Source organism: Oryx dammah, unplaced genomic scaffold (assembly GCF_014754425.2).
Source record: "Oryx dammah isolate SB20612 unplaced genomic scaffold, SCBI_Odam_1.1 HiC_scaffold_29, whole genome shotgun sequence".
NCBI classification, from domain to species: Eukaryota; Metazoa; Chordata; class Mammalia; order Artiodactyla; family Bovidae; genus Oryx; species Oryx dammah.
Window position 1 is genome coordinate 83,884,962 of NW_024070213.1, and position 19,137 is coordinate 83,904,098.

General features: G+C 39.0%; 1 pseudogene; it reads left to right on the forward strand.

Annotated features, from left to right (window-relative positions):
- Positions 1-934: 934 nt before the first annotated feature.
- On the forward strand, positions 935-4,280 carry LOC120858077 (annotated as a pseudogene).
- Positions 4,281-19,137: the final 14,857 nt, after the last annotated feature.

Sequence of the window (19,137 nt, forward strand, 5' to 3'; positions counted from 1 at the left end):
TTTGTAAGGCCTCCTCAGACAACCATTTTGCACTTTTGCATTTTGCTGGGGTGGGGGTGGGGATGGTCTTGATCAGTGCTTCCTGTACAATGTCACAAACCTCTGTCCATAGTTCTTCAGGCACTCTATCAGATTCTAATCCCTTGAATCTATTTGTGTATGTGTATATAGGAGATATACAAACTGAATCACTTTGTTGCACAATAGAAACTAGCAGAGCATTGTAAATCAACTATACTTCAAGAAAATAAATTAAAAACGAATTGAGATGTCTGCATGGGGAGCAGGGCTAGAGAGTCTCTGGTAGTCACAGCAGCTTTCCCCCACCCATTTAGCAATGAGAAGGATTCAGAAGAAGTTGAGAGGAAAGCAGAATTTTTCCATACCCCAAGAAAAACAGAGAAACCAGCTAAATGCAAACTGGCAAACCAGAAGTTGTTATATCAGTTCCAAGGGGATGTCATCAAAAGATCTCAGAGGATCTCTCTCTCCTGGAGAATGTGACCTCTTAGAAGATGCTGGCATAAAGTGTTGATGCCATAACCAGGTGAGACAATGGCCATGGTAATGAATGTCAGTGTGGACAGGTGTCTAACAAGTAGATGCCTCCCCTGATGCTGTGATGGTACCTGAGCCCCAACATAGATGCCACCTCAGGAAAAGGAGGGCAGAGGACAATCCCCAGTGACTGACACTGGGATGACTACATGTATCTAGAACAGACTGATCATATTTTTACTTATTTTTCAGCCTCTAAATATGGCAGAAATTCAAAAGAATTGAACCATAAATTGAATTAATGAGTTCTCTTCTATAAAAATATTTATCAAAGAAATATATCCTGAATGAAGGCAAAAAGGTACCATCTCTCTGGGCAAGATGGTGGGGTGAGGGGGTCAGGGGGACAAGGCTGGTATGAATTTGGGGCAGGTGCATGATAATTAATATAGGTACAGTTCATCATGTAGTTCATGAGAAATCTATGGTTGTAAAAGCTATTTCTGTAATTCACACTGTCCAGTTCAAAAAGAACTGGAAAGAAATATTGCAATAAAACTTGAGTATGCTAAGCTTTATACACTTGATGACCTACATTGTTCTCCACCGTATTTCCTTGGTTAGGGCTTCCCAGGTGACACAGTGGTAAAGAATCTGGCTACCAGTGCAGGAGAGCAGGAGATGAGAGTTTGACCCCTGGGTCGGGAAGATTCCCTGGAGCAGGAAATGGCAACTTGCCAGGGTCCAGCCCCGGTGGATCCAGGGAATTCGAAGGGTGGACAGAGTCGGCGAGGAAAGACTTATTTACTTATTAATATAAGATTAGATTAGGAAGAACTAGTGTAGTAGGAAGATTAAGTGGAGGAAGAGGGCTGAATAGCTTGGATTACGCGGAAGACCAATAAAATTCCAGACAAGGAATTTGCACCATCTACGTTGGGCCACCGGCGCTCGCTTGAATATCTAAGGGTGCCTCGCCTTAGGCTCCCTTTCGCGCGGGTCTTAACAGCCAGGGCAATTAAGTAGACTTGGCGAGCCTCCGCGCCCCAGATGGGAATTCAGCCTGAGATTAAGGCAAAGAGGAGGGAAAAAGAGAGAGACACGGGGGAAACCAGTCCAGCGACTGGCTCCAGCTCCTATTGTTTAGAAGGCCTTATATACCTTTTGGATTGTACATAGAGATCAATGGGTAATGCAAAATTATGCAGTGTTAGCAGCCCAGACTCTTATCAAAACCAGGCTTTTCTCTCTGCATACCTAATTGTATACACAAGTCTTAGGTGATTTACATCATCTTCTGGCCAAAAGGGGCCAATTAACATTTTACAGCCTTTTTTTCTGATAAGGGTTAGTCAACCAGAAGACTTATTTGTATTGATCTTCCCAAAGTTTGGTGCCACTCTCAGAAAGTACTAAATAAAGTTACATTCTTACATAGCAAGGACACAAGAGGAGTGCAAAGAGAAGTAATTAACTCAAAAGTCTAGTGTTGCTAACATCAGAACTACTATATATCTTTTTCCATATCCCATTTACATTGATTAACATCCTCCCAGGTGCCTAAAAGATAAAGAACATGGAGGCCTGGCAGCAATCATTGAGTCAACAGTGAAATCCCGTGACCAATATAATTTTTAACTCTTTAGAAAAGGCTCTGTATCTTTAAGATGCTTTTAAGCTTTGTGCCTCTCGCTGTTGGGGGCTGCAAGCAATTCACAAGCTGTAAGAGGTCCAGGGAACCTGTTAGGCAAGCTAGAGAGCAATCAGAGGGGGTTAACTGAAACATCCCTTTCAAATGCAGAAGACTAAAGCCCTGAGTTGACTTTTTTCCAGAGAATATCAGAAAAGTGGAAAAGCAGGCAGATTCTTATTTTGAGGGGGGTGGATGCTCAGGAAATTCCAGGGGGAAAACCTGAGGTCTGATTAGCCTGGCCATCAGAGCTCTTGCCGCATGACCTTGTCACGGGTGGGATTCCTCACGGGCCTCCGGCAGCAACCCACTGTAGTATTCTTGCCTGGGAAATCCCATGGACAGAGGGGCCTGGTGGGCTGCAGTCTATGAGGTCGCAAAGTGTCTGACATGACTGAGGACGCCCACATGCATGTTGCCTTTGTTGACTGCCCTGGAATATTACGATGTTGTGATGGCTCCATGCTGAACAATGCCGCAGTGATGGATGCCGCTTCTCTGTTGATAGCTGGTAATGAGTCTTGCCTTTTCATACTGTTCATGGTCGTCTCAAAGCAGGAATACTGAAGTGGTTTGACATTCCCTTCTCCAGTGAACCACATTTTGACAGAACTCTCCACCATGACTCGCCTGTCTTGGGTGGCCCTACATTGCATGGCTGATAGTTTCATTGAGTTAGACAAGGCTCTGGTCCACGTGATCAGTTTACTCCAACACTTTGGCCAACTGATGCGAAGAATTGACTCATTGGAAGAGACCATGATGCTGGGAAAGATTGAAGGCAGGAGAAGGTGACGACAGAGGATGAGATGGTTGGATGGCATCACCAACTCAATGGACATGAGTTTGAGCAGGCTCCAGGAATTGGTGATGCACAGGACATGCTGCAGTCCACGAGGTCGCAAAGAGTCGGACACAACTGAGTGACTGAATTGAACTGAACTGAATGAGTCTTGTTCTCAGCCTCAGACCTCTGAACACTTGACTGCTATGGAAATTATGAAACTGAAGCATATTTTGATTCTACAAAGTAAAATTGATTTAGTTAGTTTTTTTTTTTTTAAAGCCAGACTAAAGAATGGTATGAACAGATCCTTGCATTTGTACAAGTTACAATAGCATAGAAAGAGCTCCTATTATTCCAATTTCTTCTCAGCTAAAATACAATATTGAAGTTGTCTGTGAATACATAGTAAAGAAATTTCCAGTGCCCCCAAGAGACTTTACTTCAGAACCCCAACTTACTGTTATTAGATCCTTTGATGTCAACAAATCTGGATGTGAAGTTGATGACCTTAAGGAGAATGTAGCTGGTGGTAGTGTTCTAAAAGGAGTATTAAATGTGGGTCAGGAGATAGAAGTCAGACCCAGTGTTGTTTCCAAAGACACTGAAGGAAAATTCATGTTTTTACCACTTTTCACAGAGCATAATGATCTTCAGTATGCTGCTCTGTGTGTGTGCTAAGCCGCTTCAGTTGTGCCTGACTCATTGCAACCCTATGACTGTAGCCCACCAAGCTCCTCTCTCCATGGGATTTTCCAAGAAAGAATACTGGAGTGTGTTGCCATGCCCTGCACCAGGGGATTTTCTCAACCCAGGGACTGAACCCGTATCTCTTATATTTCCTGTATTGGCAGGCAGGTTCTTTACTACTAGTGCTACCTGCTCTAGGAGGTATTATTGGAGTTTGAACAAAAATTGACCCTACCTTGTGCCAGGCTGACAGAATGGTGTGGCAGTTACTTGGTGTGATTGAAACTTTACCTGAGATCTTCACAGAATTGGAAATTTCCTACTTCCTATTTAGATGGCTCGTAGGTGAACACACTGAAGGAGACAAGAAAGCAGCAAAAGTGCCAAAGCTATCAAAGAATGAAGTGCTTACGGTGAACACAGGATCCCTGTCGACAGGAGGAAGAATTAGTGCAGTCAAGGCTGATTTGGGCAAAATTGTTTTGACTAATTCTGTGTGCATGGAAATAGAAGAAGAAAAAAATCACCCTTAGTCAAAGAGTTGAGACACACTGGCATTTAATTGCTTGGGGTTAAATAAGAGGGGTGACAATCAAGCCAACAATAGATGATGACTGAAGAATTAAATAACAGATGTGGATGAAGTCAGAATTTCTCTTAACAACCTGGGGCTATATTTTCAAAGCAATAGTAGGGAATTAATTTCACAGTTCATTACCTTAGTAGTAGCTGTAAGGTTATTCTCATTTTTGAGTGATGAAAATTTCACCTCTAGTACTGAGACAGGGTCTACAATAAATGTAAAAGTTGGCATAATGTTGGATTGAATCTACATTTTACCAGACATTAATCATTTCTAAGTAATGTCCAATTTATACAGTGAAGGTTTGAAAGTAAACTGCTTGCTACAACCAGACTTTGCAGTAGCACACATTCCATTGAACCTGTTCAAAATAAAATCTTTCTTCTTAAAAAAAAAAAAAAAAAAAAGATGCTATTTGAGAAAATATCTCGGCTTCTAAATTTTGCTCACTTCAATATAAAACTATTGAATTAAGATTTGAATTAAGAATGGTTTCCATTTAGCGTTTGCTCTGAGCTTCCTGTATACATTAGTGCCTGCAGAGAGTTTTTCTCAGGTAGATAAAGTTTACAGAACAGGATTATTTGAAAGTATTAATCATTTCAAACCTATTAACCACAAAATGCAAATCTGAAAAATATTTTGGGCATAACATTTCATAAACACCCCATTCAAAAAGATAAATTTGTCAAATGATAACAAGGCATGATAACCACAGATAATAAATAATGCTAAGAAAGGAATTAAAGCTCATGAATAAATCAAAAATGAATAATTTTTACAAGTCTTTGCAAGGAACAGATTTAATTTCAAATTTTACTTGTGAGTAACATAAATATAGACATGAGCAAAATTGTAAATGTGGAGTCACATTTAGAGTTGCATAAACTGAAACCAGCAGCCAGCTGGAAAAACAGGCACTCCCAGGACCCCAGAAGCCTCCCTGAAGTTCCCATCTACCCCTCTCAGAGTACCCATTCTCCTAGCTTCTATCACCATAGATTAGTTTTGCCTGTTCTATTCTTTTGTGTCTGTCTTCTTATGCTTAATATTGTATTTGTGAGATTCAGCAGTGATTTTGTGTGTAGTTACATTTTGTGTATTCTTGTTGCTTTGTTCCTTTATTATATAAATATACTATGATTTTTTATCCACTCTACTGTTGATGGATGTTGTGATATTTTCAGCAGGGGGACTTTTATGAGGAGTGCTGTAAATGAATATATTCTTGTGTGTCTTTGATAAATATATGCACACGTCTATGTTGGGTCTATTCCTATGAGTGGACTTACTGGATCATGTAGTATACTATCGGCTTCCCAGGTGGCACTGTGATAAAGAACCTGCCTGCCAGTGGAGGACACCTAAGAGATGTGGGTTCAACCCCTGGATTGGAAAGATCCCCTGGAGGAGGGCATGGCAACCCACTCCGATACTCTTGCCTGGAGAATCCCATGGACAGAGGAGCCTGACAGGCTGCAGTCCATCGGGTCACACAGAGTTGGAAAGGACTGAAGCAGCTGAGCATGCACACACAGTATACGTATATGCAGCTGTAGAAGATGCTGCCAAACACTTTGCAAAGCACTGGCACCTTTATGTCCAGGGGCTGCCTCAAGAGAGCCCCAGATGCTGAGTGTATCCTTATTAACATTTGCCTTTCTTCTCCTACTTCTTCCTTTTCTCTGTCAGAAGAAGACAGTCTTCTCTCTGTCTTCTCCCCCTCCTTCTCCTGCTTCTATCCCCTCTTCCTTCTTTCTCTTCCTTTCTCCCTTCCCTCTCTCTTCTCTTCCTCCTTCTATTTCTCTTCTCCCTCTCCTATCACCCATCCTAGCACACCTCCTCATCTTCTTCCTTCTTTTTCACGCTTTCTGTCTGGTGGATGTCTACTGGTAACATATCATGGATTTAATTTGCATTTCTTGGTATCTGAACTTAAGCGTGTTTCACATTTGGAGATTCCCTTTTGTGAAACACCATTTAGCAAAATTATGTTGCCTACCTTTTTCTTATAGATATGTAGTTCTTTGTAGATTTTGGATGTGAGCCCTTTGTCATATACACGTATTTCAAATATTTCTCCCACTTGAAAATTACCATTAAATATGTGATATATATTTTAATTTTAAATACTCTATGAGAAAACAAATTTTTTTTCAGTCCTAATCTGCCAAAAGTTTATCATAAAAGAGCATTACATTTTATTAAGTGCCTTGAATCTTTCAAGTTAAACATAGGCTTTTTCTCCTTTATTCTGTTAAAGTGGGTGAGATATATACTGTTACATTTGAAATGGTAAACCAATTTCAAGCTCTGGAAACAAACTCAACTTGTCCTTTTCTTTATACTTCAGAATTTCATTTGCTAATATTTTGCTTAAAGGTTTTGCATCTACTGAGAAACACTGATCCATAATTTTCTTTTCTTTTGGTATCTTTGCCCAGGATTAATGTCCTCATACAACATGCCAGTAAATATTCTCTTCTTTTCTCTTCTCTGGAAAAAAATTTTAAGATTAATTATTTTTGTTCCCTAAAATGTTTGGAAGAATTCATGCGTGAATCCAGCTGGATCCAGAATACTCTTGTGGGATATTTTTAAATTGCAGATTTAATATCTTCAATAAATATAAATTTTTTTACTTTCAGTGTCATTTGGGGGAAATTGTATATTGACATAAATTATATATAATGTCTTTTTATGATTTTAATTATCAGTAATATCCATAATGTGGTCTCTTTTCCATTCCTGATATTGTAATTAGTATTTTTTTCTCCTTTTTCTTGACCAGTCTTCTTAGGACTTTATTCTTTTCATTAGTCTTCAAAGAACCTCCTTTGGATTTATTGAATATTTCTATAGTATACCAGTTGTAGAGCATTGTCACTTTATTAATTTTTTTCTCTTTATTATATCTTTTTTCTATTTGCTATATTTTTAACTTCTCTTTATGGATACTATTAATTTAAACCTTTTGCCTATTTGAATATGTGCATTTAACACAATAAATTTCCTTAAAGAGCAGCGGTAGCAGCAGCCCACATGTCTTGATATGCAATATCTTTCCTAACCTTTAGTTCAAAATATTTTCTAGTTTCTACTGTGATACATTCTTGATCCATATTTAATTTCTAAGCATTTGGAGATTTTTAACTTATCTTTTGTGGTTAATTTTGAGCTTAATTCCACTGTGTTATGAACATAACGTATGAATCATACTTTGTATAATTTTTATATTTGAAAAGTTTTTGAGGCCTTGATGGCTCAGTTGGTAAAGAATCTACCTGCAATGAGGGAGACCTGGGTTCAACCCCTGAGTCATATATACATGTATATATGTATGTATATATAAGGAAAAGTTTGTTAATCTCTGTTTGTTCAAATCTCTATGTCCTTTCTGATTTTTAATCAATTAGAGATTTCAGCTAATATTTTCTGTTATGTTTATAGATTTATCTATTTATCCTTTGGTTAAAAGGAATTATTTTAAGTTTTATTTCTACCACCACATGAACAGACTCAGAGTATCCTACTGGAGAATGAGTATTTCGCTGTCATCCCAGTCATTCCAGCTAAGGACTGAAACATGTAAGTGAACCCAGGCATAAACAGATGATCCTGGTCCATACTAGAATGACCACCCAGTTGTTCTCAGTCTAAATTGGTAACTGCAGACTCATGAGCTAGGTAAATATTTTGTTGCTTTAAGCCACTAAGTTTTTGGTTGCTATGTTATGAAGCAATGAAAGTGAAAGTCTCTCAGTCATGACTCTTTGTGACCCCATGGACTATACAGTCCATGGAATTCTCCAGGCCAGAATACTGGAGTGGGTAACCTTTCCCTTCTCCAGGGTATGAAGCAATAGGTAAAATTAATTAGCAAAGTTTTGTAAGGTAAGGGCCACGTCAGTACTTCCTTCCTGGGTTTGACTTTCTAATTGGTCTCCTGGGGCATGTTGGAATGTAGTTAACCATCTGAAAGCAATGAGAGGTGGTATAGATGGAACATGAGGAGACTTTGAACAAGAGCTATTTCAGACAGAGCATGAGAAGATGATTGTATTGTCAAGGAATGATCAGTAGAGTTGGGGGGATTCCGAATCATCTCGTTCACCATTCTAATTTCCATGGTTCCACTCTTTCTCAGTCTTGCTCTGCTTTCACATGAAGTTGTAAGACAGTTTTCCAAACAACACAATGACACTCCACATTTGAGTTTTGGTATATTTTTCTTGAGACAAAGAAATTCTGTTATGATAATCTGAGAAACTTCCTGGTTCTCTGATCATGCCTTGATGTAAAAACTTATAACATTGAGCACTGAATTTCCTTTCATTAAGCTTCAAATATATTAGAAGCATCCAACCCTCAGTACCTCTCTTGTTTTTCCTGTGCCTTTCACACTGTGCTATGGAAGTAGCCCCTATCTGCCAAAAGTGCTAACGCTCACTCCATACAGCTTTAACAATGGTTTAAGTAGCTTTTTGACATTGCATGTTGTGAATGATAAGTATTCCATTCCTTAATGGCAGTTGGATCTTTACTACCTTCCAACCACCAAATCAGAGAACCAGTCCCTATCAATTGAGGTACCTCCAGTGAAAATTCAGTAGAGTCAACTGAATCCATTCAAGCCAATTTAAGCAGGAAGACACTCAGTGTAGGAAATTAGATGCTTTTTAAAACTTTGAAGGCTTAGGCTGAGCTTCTAGGAAGGACTCCTTAAATGATCCTGAAGAACTGATCTCTAAGTGAGCTTCTACGTTGACTACAAGCAGGAAGCTCAGAAAAGAGAAAGCTGCCATCACAACTACTGGCTCTAGAACAACTCCCACCCCTGCCCTCTTCCATGACATGGGCAGGTGAATGGATCCACTTACTCTCAGTACTCATAAATCCAGAGATGGTCTTAAAAGACCAGCATCTTCTCTATCTGACAAAGAAATACTCCCATGACACTGTTTTCCAGAACTAACAGAGCAGAACTTTTCCCTTTCTAGATACCCTAGAATTTGGATCTTCCAAATCTCGTGCAAATAGATTTGTTGGCCTAAGCTCCGTGACTGGTTGAACTCCAAGGAATCAGGGACATTCAGCCCCTATTTTCTGACTGCACAAAGTGTATCTGTAGCCCTATGGCATCAGCAACATTTGTGAGGGAACAGAGATAAGCAAGCCCATTGTAGAACCTGACAAAAGGGCCAGGGATATGGATGATGCTCAATTCGTGTTAACTGTTACTGTTATTGGCCTGGCATTGCTTATCACGGGAATAAACAGACTACAGAGCAAGGAAGCCTGAAGCTTCTTCAGGACACAGCAGCAACAAACCTTTATTTTGTTTCTCTTTTTTAAAATTTTTAAATTAAATTCTTACTCTTTTATTTATTTTATCTATATTTTTTGGCTGTGCTGCATGGTTTGTGAGATTTTAGTTCCCCGACCAGGGATTGAACCCATAGCCTTTGTACTGAAAATGCAGAGTCATAACCACTGTACCCCAGGGAATTCTTTTTGTTATGAGTGTCATGCTGTGATAAAAGGCATCCCCAAAATAGTAATGCTGAAAGGGGACAGTTTCATACTGTTTCTCTCTCATCATGAACTTCCTTCATAAATTAACTTGCCTATTGAAAAAAAATTTCACTTTCTGTCTCTCCTTTCCTTGTTTTCCCCTTTCTGTTTCTTGGTTTTCAGCTCTCCCTCCAACTCTTTCTTGCCCTTTTCCTCCCTCTTTCTCTCTCTTTCATGACTTAAAAGCTGAACATTTGGTTAATTTAATCATTTTAAACCACATTTTATGAATAAAGATAACTCAGTTGCTTTCGGTGCTCAATTCTGCATTTGTTTAACACCTTGTTTCACACTCACTTGCATGACTGCTTAACAAGATTTGATATTGACTTTCCAGAAAAACCCAAGATAAATTGAAAGGAAACTACATGCCTGTTTATCACAGACATATTCATATACTGGGCAATTTTAATAATAACCTAATGCTTTTTTTTAAAGGACTCTGAGAACATCAAGAAAATAGAAGTACAGTGACAGTGAATAAACACTTTTGAGCCTGAGAGGATGTAGCAGAAACTGAAGGGCCCACATCCTGGTAGGCTCATATCAGGGCAAATTTTGCCTGTAAAGATGTCCTGCAGATTTGTGGGAGACAGAGAGAGTGATTGTGAGTGGGAAACCCTGAGTCTGGCTCACTTGAGCCCTTACAGCAATTAGCTGATTTGTTTTTATGCATTTCAGGCACAGGTGAAGTTAATGAAGTTGTTGCATGGTCTTCTCATCTACACATCCTTCCTTATGTTTTCCTCAGCTGTGACCCACCCAGATGGACACTGGGTGCCCAACTTGCAGCCTCTGAGATAGCAATTTTATCTTTTAAGTCACTTCTAACGAGCATTTTACAACCCCTGTCTCAGTTTCTTTAAGGTGGGGAAATGATCATTTTAAACAGGGTTGCAATAGACCTCATGTTTGGCACCTTCTTTGTTAGATTTAACCACTTTGGGAATAAAAAGAATGGCAGAGGAGGAGGTTCTCGACAAGAACAGTCATTAGCAGAGCCTGATTCAAGAACTAACAGATCTTGATGTTTGCAAATCGCCTCTTACATGACATTACATAAATTCATCAGAATGTAAGTTCTTCAACAATGATGATGAAACTCCATCAGTGACTTGTGGCCAAGCAAGGATCCAGCTGTTTTCTCCAAAGTGACAGGGCTCTCTCGAGCATAGTCAGTGTGACTGACAGATGGCTACCTTATGATCATTAGGGATGATCATTTAGCCCCATTTTCCAGGAGAATCCTGGTTTAGGCATATTGTCCCTGCATTCATCCAGTTAATAGCCCCATTCACTCTCATGTGTGTACAGATTTGGATGATAAACTGTATGGACAACTTCTTTAAAAAACAAGAAAGTGGTCAGGAACAAGTTACACCTGGGTGTGCCTTATCTGCTCTTGTCCTACAGGGTTCCTGGAGTTCTGAATCGGGAACTTAATGGAATCTTCAGTGACAGGTGTGGGGAAAGTGCTTCCCACTCACCTGTACTCTCCCTCCAGGCTTCCGTTAAAACTGTACAAGACAAGACCATTGGCATCATTTTTCTCTCTTTCCATTTCCTCACTCCTGTCCTTTATTCCCTTTCTGCTGCTATTTCGTTTCTCCTTCTCTCCCTCCCCATCCCCCTCCTCTTACCTCCCCTCCACTCCCCCTCACCTCCTCCTTCTCTGTTTCCCTTTTTTTTCTTCTTTTTCTCCTCCTGTTTCTTTTTCTCCTATTGTTCCAGATTGTTTTAAAATTGCATTTTGTGTTTTAGGAATCTTTGTTCAACAATTGTAAAACATATTACAGCTGCAATATAAGAAATTATTTGTCTTGATTACATGTTCTCCTGGTTACTTTTTCTATTTCTCTTATTCTTGCATTTCTTGTATATCTGTCATTCTTCTTGGATTACATTTTTATTTTGGGTAATATTTTTCAGAGGGGTCTGTGGGTGGCAAAATTTCTAAACTGCTTGCGTGTTCAAAATTATCTTCTTTTGTTTTCATACTAGAATGGCAATTCAGCTGGAAAAAATTTACAAATCCTTTTCCCTCAGAATATTTTGGTTATTTCTCCATGATTTTCTGACTTCTTCACTTGCCAATCAGAAGTCTGAGGCCAGATTCATTATAACTCCTTTGTGATACTCCTTACCTTCTACCTTCTCTTTTTTAAAAATTCCTTCCACCTTCTCTTTTTTAAAAGTTTGTAGAATTTTCTTTTTATCCTCGGAATTCATGAAAATCATCAGAATGTGTGTTTTCTTAATATTTGTGTAAAACATGCTAAACCCTTTTGATCTGAATGTATGTCTTTCTTTAGCATATGGAAATTTCTCCCACTGTTTCTTTGATTTTATTTTTCCCTCCATGCTCTTGGTTCTCTCATTTTATTGGGTAAATATTTGAATGTATATTTATCTGGATACAGCTCCAAGTTTATTAACTTCTCATAGTTTTCATTTTTATTTTTTTGAATTCTTAAAAAAGTCCTTAGCCCAAATTTCCAGGTTGCTAAGTGTACCTGTAGTCCTCTCTGTTTCTGTATTCAGTTCTTCTGTTGAGTTGTTAGCAACCAGATTTTTAACTCCCAAGAATTACTTTGTGTTCTCTTGCATTAATTTTGCTTCCCTTGATGATCTTTTTTACTTCTCCCATTTATTGCCTTTTTTTCTGTTTTCTCAAATGGTGTCTGATTCTATAGTAAGTGGGTTGATGTGATGAGTAGGCTTTTTCTGAAGTCCAGAGAGGCTTATCTTTAAGTGTGAGGCTGCATGTCCTCAGAGAAGCCAGAAATGACCTGGGACATTACACCACTTCTCTCTCTAGCCCCTTGGCTCATGCTGGGCACTTCCTACAAGTAAATCTATTGTCTACAGAGGTCTTTTTAGGACTTCAGCCTGGGGTGAATGCTACAGGCAGGGACCTCAAAAGCAGATTCCCATACTCTGTTAGGTTTTGCGAACATCCAAGTCTAGTCCATCTGCTTTATACCATACAGAAATTACCTCATATTCTGGTCTGCTAACATCAGCTTTTTGGTTTACTAGTGCTTCTAAGGATTTGGTTTTTATCCTTTCTATGGTATTGAGGAGAGAGCAAGTAAGTAAGTAGTCCACCCATTTTTAGCTTTGCTGCTGCTGCTGCTAAGTCGCTTCAGTCCTGTCCGACTCTGGGCGACCCCATAGATGGCAGTCCATGAGGCTCCCCCATCCCTGGGATTCTCCAGGCAAGAACACAGGAGTGGGCTGCCATTTTTAGCTTTAAGGCACACCAACTCTCCAACTATTCTCATCCCAAAGATTTGCCCAATCTAAGCCATATGGATTGTACGGTTGATAAAGCTGAGCATAAAACACCTCTTATTATGTGCTTCTATTTACTGCTTTCTAATTATGGCTCTAATTTTGCATTTTTCCCAATTTATAACTCATTCATGTTGAAAAAAATCATACAGTATGCTTCCACTGCATTATAAGGATATTATTGCTAAGTTGAGCCAGTCATAAAAAGACAAATTTCGCATGATTCCACTTATATGAGGTGTCTAAAGTAGACAGACTCGGAGAGTGGTTGCCAGGGGTTGTGAGGAGGGAGAAAAAGTTGTGCAATGGATAGTGAGTTTTAATTTTGCAAGATGAAAAATTGCTAAGATGGAAAATTTTACATGTTTGTTAACCACACACAAAAAAATCAGAGCTTTAAATCTCAGTTTGAGAGAAACTTTAAATGTAAATAATCCAGTAAGAGGGAAACAATTGGCTTAAATTTAACCGTAGGTGTAAGAGACCAGTGTCAGGCCCTATTCTAATAGCAGGTTTGCAAAGCAGGAAGGGCTTCCCTAGTGGCTCAGTAGTAAAGAACCCACCTGCCAATGCAAGAGACTCAGGTTTAATCCCGGGGTCAGGAAAATGCTCTGGAGAAGGAAACGGCAACCCCCTCCAGTGTTCTTGCCTGGGAAATCCTACAGATCGAGGAGTCTGGCAGGCTAGAGTCCATGGGATTGCGAAAGAGGTGGACACCACTTAGCGGCTAAAACAACAACAACAAAGGATGGCTGATAGCTTGACGCTGTGGGGCTTCTGAAGGGACAAGGTAGGCATAATGTGTTGCCAAAGGGTTAGACAAATGCTGACTGTTACCCTGGAAAGTCAATGGTTGTTCTCATGCTGACACTTAGGGATTGAGCAATACATGTTGAGGTGACAGATGACATTTTTGCAAAATTCCTTCAAGGAGTCAAAGGATGTTTGGAAAATGAATCCTATGGAATATTGTATGTCGTTCAGGAAGTTATGAGCTTCTTTTGAAGATTGTGTTGTGTATATGAATGTACTCTGAAAAGTTAAAAATATACAAGGTAAAGATTCATGGAAACAAAATCAGCAATATGAAATGGATTTGACCTGCTTTTCCTTTTTAAGCTCCTTTCATCTAACTTCCCCTAGTCATCTAACTTCCTAAAAGCTAAATTTAAAAAGCCTCTGTGTTACAGGACAACTCTTCATACTGCTGTTCTAATAGCATGTTTCCAATTTCATGGCACTGACCCCACACTGAGTATCAAGGGGAAGTTATGAAATATCAAAATTCCAACTGATCTAACTAATATATGAAAATTAAGAAATACTAATGCTATCTTTTAATGAAAGATCATGAAAGCAAAAACAGAACACTCAAATTTCTAAGCTGGAGCCTTATTTGGAGCAGGAGAATTTTTGTTATGTGCAGTTAATGATTTTAAACACCAAGTTCAGTTCAGTTCAGTCACTCAGTCATGTCTGACTCTTTGAGACCCCATGGACTGCAGCACATGAGGCTTCACTGTCCATCACCAACTCCCAGAACCTACTCAAACTCATGTCCATCGAGTCGGTGATGCCATCCAACCATCTCATCCTCTGTCTTCCCCTTCTCCTGCCTTCAGTCTTTCCCAGCATCAGGGTCTTTTCCATTGAGTCAGTTCTTTGCATCAGATGACCAAAGTATTGGAGTTCCAGCTTTAGCATCAGTCCTTCCAGTGACTATTCAGGACTGATTTCCTTTAGGATGGACTGGTTGGATCTCCTTGCAGTCCAAGGGACTCTCAAGAGTTTTCTCCAACACCACTTTTCAAAAGCATCAATTCTTTGGTGCTCAACTTTCTTTATAGTCCAACTCTCACATCCATACATGACTATTAGAAAAACCATATCTTTGACTAGACAAACCTTTTTGCAAAGCATTGTCTCTGCTTTTGAATATGCTGTCTAGGTTGGTCATAGCTTCTCTTCCAAGGTGCAAGCATCTTTTAATTTCATAGCTGCAGTCACCGTCTGTAGTGATTTTGGAGCCCCCCAAAATAAAGTCTCTCACTGTTTCCATTATTTCCCCGACTACTTGCCATGAAGTGATGGGACCGAATGCCATGATCTTAGTTTTCTGAATGTTGAGTTTTAAGCCAACTTTTTCACTCTCCTCTTTCACTTTCATCAGGAGGCTCTCTTTACTTCTTCTTCACTTTTTGTCATAAGGGTGGTGTCATCTGCTTATCTGAAAGGGCAAACTAGTCCAAAAGCCACTTTTTATTTCAGGAGGGTCTTGCTTAAGTGATTTTTTGTCCTCCTATCTTCTCATTATTATGAATATTTGCTTATAAATGTATTCTCCCAAGTAATCAATATCAAAGTATTTGCAGATTTAGCATCTAGTGAGAGCCCTCTTTCTGGTTTGAAAGTGGCTTTGCCTCTTCATGGCAGAAAGAGAGAGAGAGCACACACTTGGATCTCTTCTTCTTTGTATAACGGCACCAATTCCATCATGAGAGTCTCACCCTCAGGACCTCATCTAAACTCAATTACCTCCCAACAGTTTTACATCCAAATAAACATCAGATTTGGAGCTAGAGCATCAATGTATGACTTTGGTAGGGGTAAAAATATTCATTCCATCACAGTGTGTGTGTGTGTTACTGATGAGAGAGAGCTACATGGGGCTGGGATGTGAAGAATTGTATAAACCAGGAAGCTATGTCCTGGTCCTCTACTTTAATGTGAGATTCTGCCCAAACTTTTGGGCAATCTGTCTTTCAGGGAGATTTTCAAAGTATCATGGGAATTCAGCAATTTTGAGACTTTTACTTAGTAAATTTTCCTCTAAGTTTTCCTTTAGCTGAAGTCTCCTTCGTACACTGAGTGGGTCTCTGGTTCAGATCATTTGGTTTAATCAGTCCACCAGATGAAGGGCTTTGTTGCCGGGGCAGGGGGGTCTTTCCCAGGATCCCCCAGCAAGGGCTGGTAGCTACCACTCAAACCTCCGAAGCCTCACTTCTCAATTTTTCTACTCTCCCATCAGCAGAGTTGGAGTTGGAGTTGGAAATAAACCAATATAATTTAGTTAACTCTTATTCTAAACAAGTAGTGAAAATAATTACATAAAGCTCTACTAAATAATACTTCATTTCATAACATTATTAAATAGAAAATGACCTATGTGTCGAGCATCCTTCATAAGTAAATAATTATTTGATGAAATAGTCTATCTTCTTTTCATTTTCTTGCACAGCAAGATATAGACTACTGTCATTTAAACAGCAGCTATATCCATTCAGCAACCCATCCTGGCCAAGATTTGTACCTTTAGGAAAAGAGAGAGATCCAAAATGGCAACTATTTTTAATCCTCTCTAAGTTGCTGAGTTAGTATAGGCTGAAAGAAATTCTGATTATTCATCTGAGGACAGAGATTTGGTCTGTAGACCAGGTTTAGACAATCTTTTACTCACAGAGTGAAACTTGGTGATTTAAAGTTTTAAGGTAAAAAACTGGCAATAATGGAAAAAATAAGCCCATCATTTAATGGAGAGAAATCAAGTTTTCCTTTGAGTTGATGGTACCAGGAACAAGATCATAGAAGAATCAGTCTCATGTAGCTTATTCACAAATAACCCTGATTAAATTGGCCACAATCCTGTGGCAGGGAAGCTGAGCTATAAACAGCAAAGAATTGGGGTTCTGGCTTTCTCCCTGCACCCCCAGGGCTGGTGGAAATACTCCAGCTTAGTGACAGTTTCACTTAATGTCAAACTAAGAGTAAAGATTATTGTCTAGGAATCTTGTGGTTGGAGCTATATACTGTGTGAGCCAGGATTGAGAATTTACAAAGACCAGGAAGGCCAAGTGCAGTGTGGAGATCTTTTCACTATTACCCCTTCATTCCTGGGCCCTCAATTATTTCCTTTTATAATATTTTCTTCTTATGGGTCTACTAACTAACGAGTTAGATCAAAATAAGTCTGATTTGGAAAAAATTCATATTGCAGTGAGTTCATGTTTCATATGGTTACCTTCTGTAACCTTTCTTCAGCTGGTCTGGCCCCCTCCATCCTACCTCCAAAGCACACACAGACACACACAGACACACACAGACACAGACACACACACACACACACACACACACATCACCACCACTACCATCATAGAATTAGAGTGGTACATGGTGGCAGTAATCAGACTGTTTTGTACTACCATGTATAGGAACTCTAAAAATAATAGAGCCCATGCCCTTTTTATCAAAGAATGTTAACAATGTTGTTTACAAAAGACATATTTTATTAAAGTTAAGATGTTTAAAAAATTTTAAGATACACCATTATTTTATGAACCACTAGAAAAGGAAAATTTCTGTCAAACTAAAACACAGTGCTTTATATATTTTCTCTTTTTATTTTGTCAGTCTTGGTAGAGGTTTATCAATTTTCAATTTTCCAAAGAATCAGCTTTTGTTTTATCGATTTTCTCTGTTGTTTTCTTATTTTCTGTTTCACTGATACACGCTCTTACCTTTGTTATTTTTCTTCCTTCTGATTTCTTCTGGTTTATTTTGTTCTTTTTTTCTCATGTTTCTTAACTTAGGAATTTAACTTATTGACTTGAGAACTTTCCTCATTTCTAATGTAAACAATTTAGTGCTGCAAAATTTCCTCTCAGCACTGCATTAGATGCACCCCACATCTTTTGATATGTTGTTTTTAAAAATTTTAGTCAGTTCTATGTATTTAAATTTTTCTTTGATACTTTTTCTTTGATCCAAGGAGTAAATAGAAGTGTGTTGTTTAATTTCCATATCTTTCTATTACTGACTTTTAATTGACTCCATTATGGTCAGAAAACACACTTTGTGTGACTTTAACCCTCTTAAATTTGTTGAGGCTTGTTTTATGGTCCATGATATGGTTTATGCTGGTTAGGGTTCCATAAGTGCTTGAAATCACTGACTCGATGGACGTGAGTCTGAGTGAACTCCGGGAGTTGGTGATCGACAGGGAGGCCTGGCATGCTGCAATTCATTGGGTTGCAAAGACTGAGCAACTGAACTGAACTAAACTGATTCTGCTGCTGGTGATGAAGCATTTCATATGTACCAATTAGAACCGTTTGGTTGACTATGTTGTTCAGATCACTATCTTTACTGATTTTCTGTTTAGTAGTTCTATCAGTCCCTGAGAGATGAATGTGGAGGTCTGCCAGTGTAACTGTGGATTCATATTTCTCCTTCAGCTCCATCAGTTTTCACTTCATGTTTTTTGAGGCTTTGTGGTATTCGAGAAGACTCTTGAGAGTCCCTTGGACTGCAAGGAGATCAAGCCAGTCAATCCTAAAGGAAATCAGTCCTGAATATTCATTGGGAGGACTGATGCTGAAGCTGAAACACCAATACTTTGGCCACCTGATGCGAAGAACTGACTCACTGGAAAAGACCTTGATGTTGGGAAAGATTGAAGGCAGGAGAAGAAGGGGGCCACAGAGGATGAGATGGTTGGAAGGCATCACCAACTCAATGGAGATGAGTTTGAATAAGCTCCAGGAGTTGGTGATGGACAGGGAAGCCTGGTGTGCTACAGTCCACGGGGTTGCAAAGAGTCAGACACAACTGACTGAGTGACCGAACTGAATTGAACTGATTTTGAGGCTCTGCTGTTTGTTTTGTGCACACTTAGAATTGTTGTATTTTCAGCCACATTGATTCTTTTATTGTTATTTACATGACAGGGACAAAGGGACATTGCTTTGTCTCTATTATTTTTCTTTCCTCTGAAATCTATCAGATATTGATATAGTCACATTTCTATTATTATTAATTTTTTGCATGTGTGTATTTTTTCATCCTTTTGCTTTCAACCTATGTCACTGAATGTGAAGCAAGTTTCTTGTAATCGGCATGTAACTGAGTCATAATTTTTATTCATTCTTCTAATCTTTTTTTGATTGGTGTACTTAGATCATTTACCTTAAAGTAATTACTGGTATGTTATTTCTTCAGTCTGCCACTTATTATTTCTTTTCTTGCTGT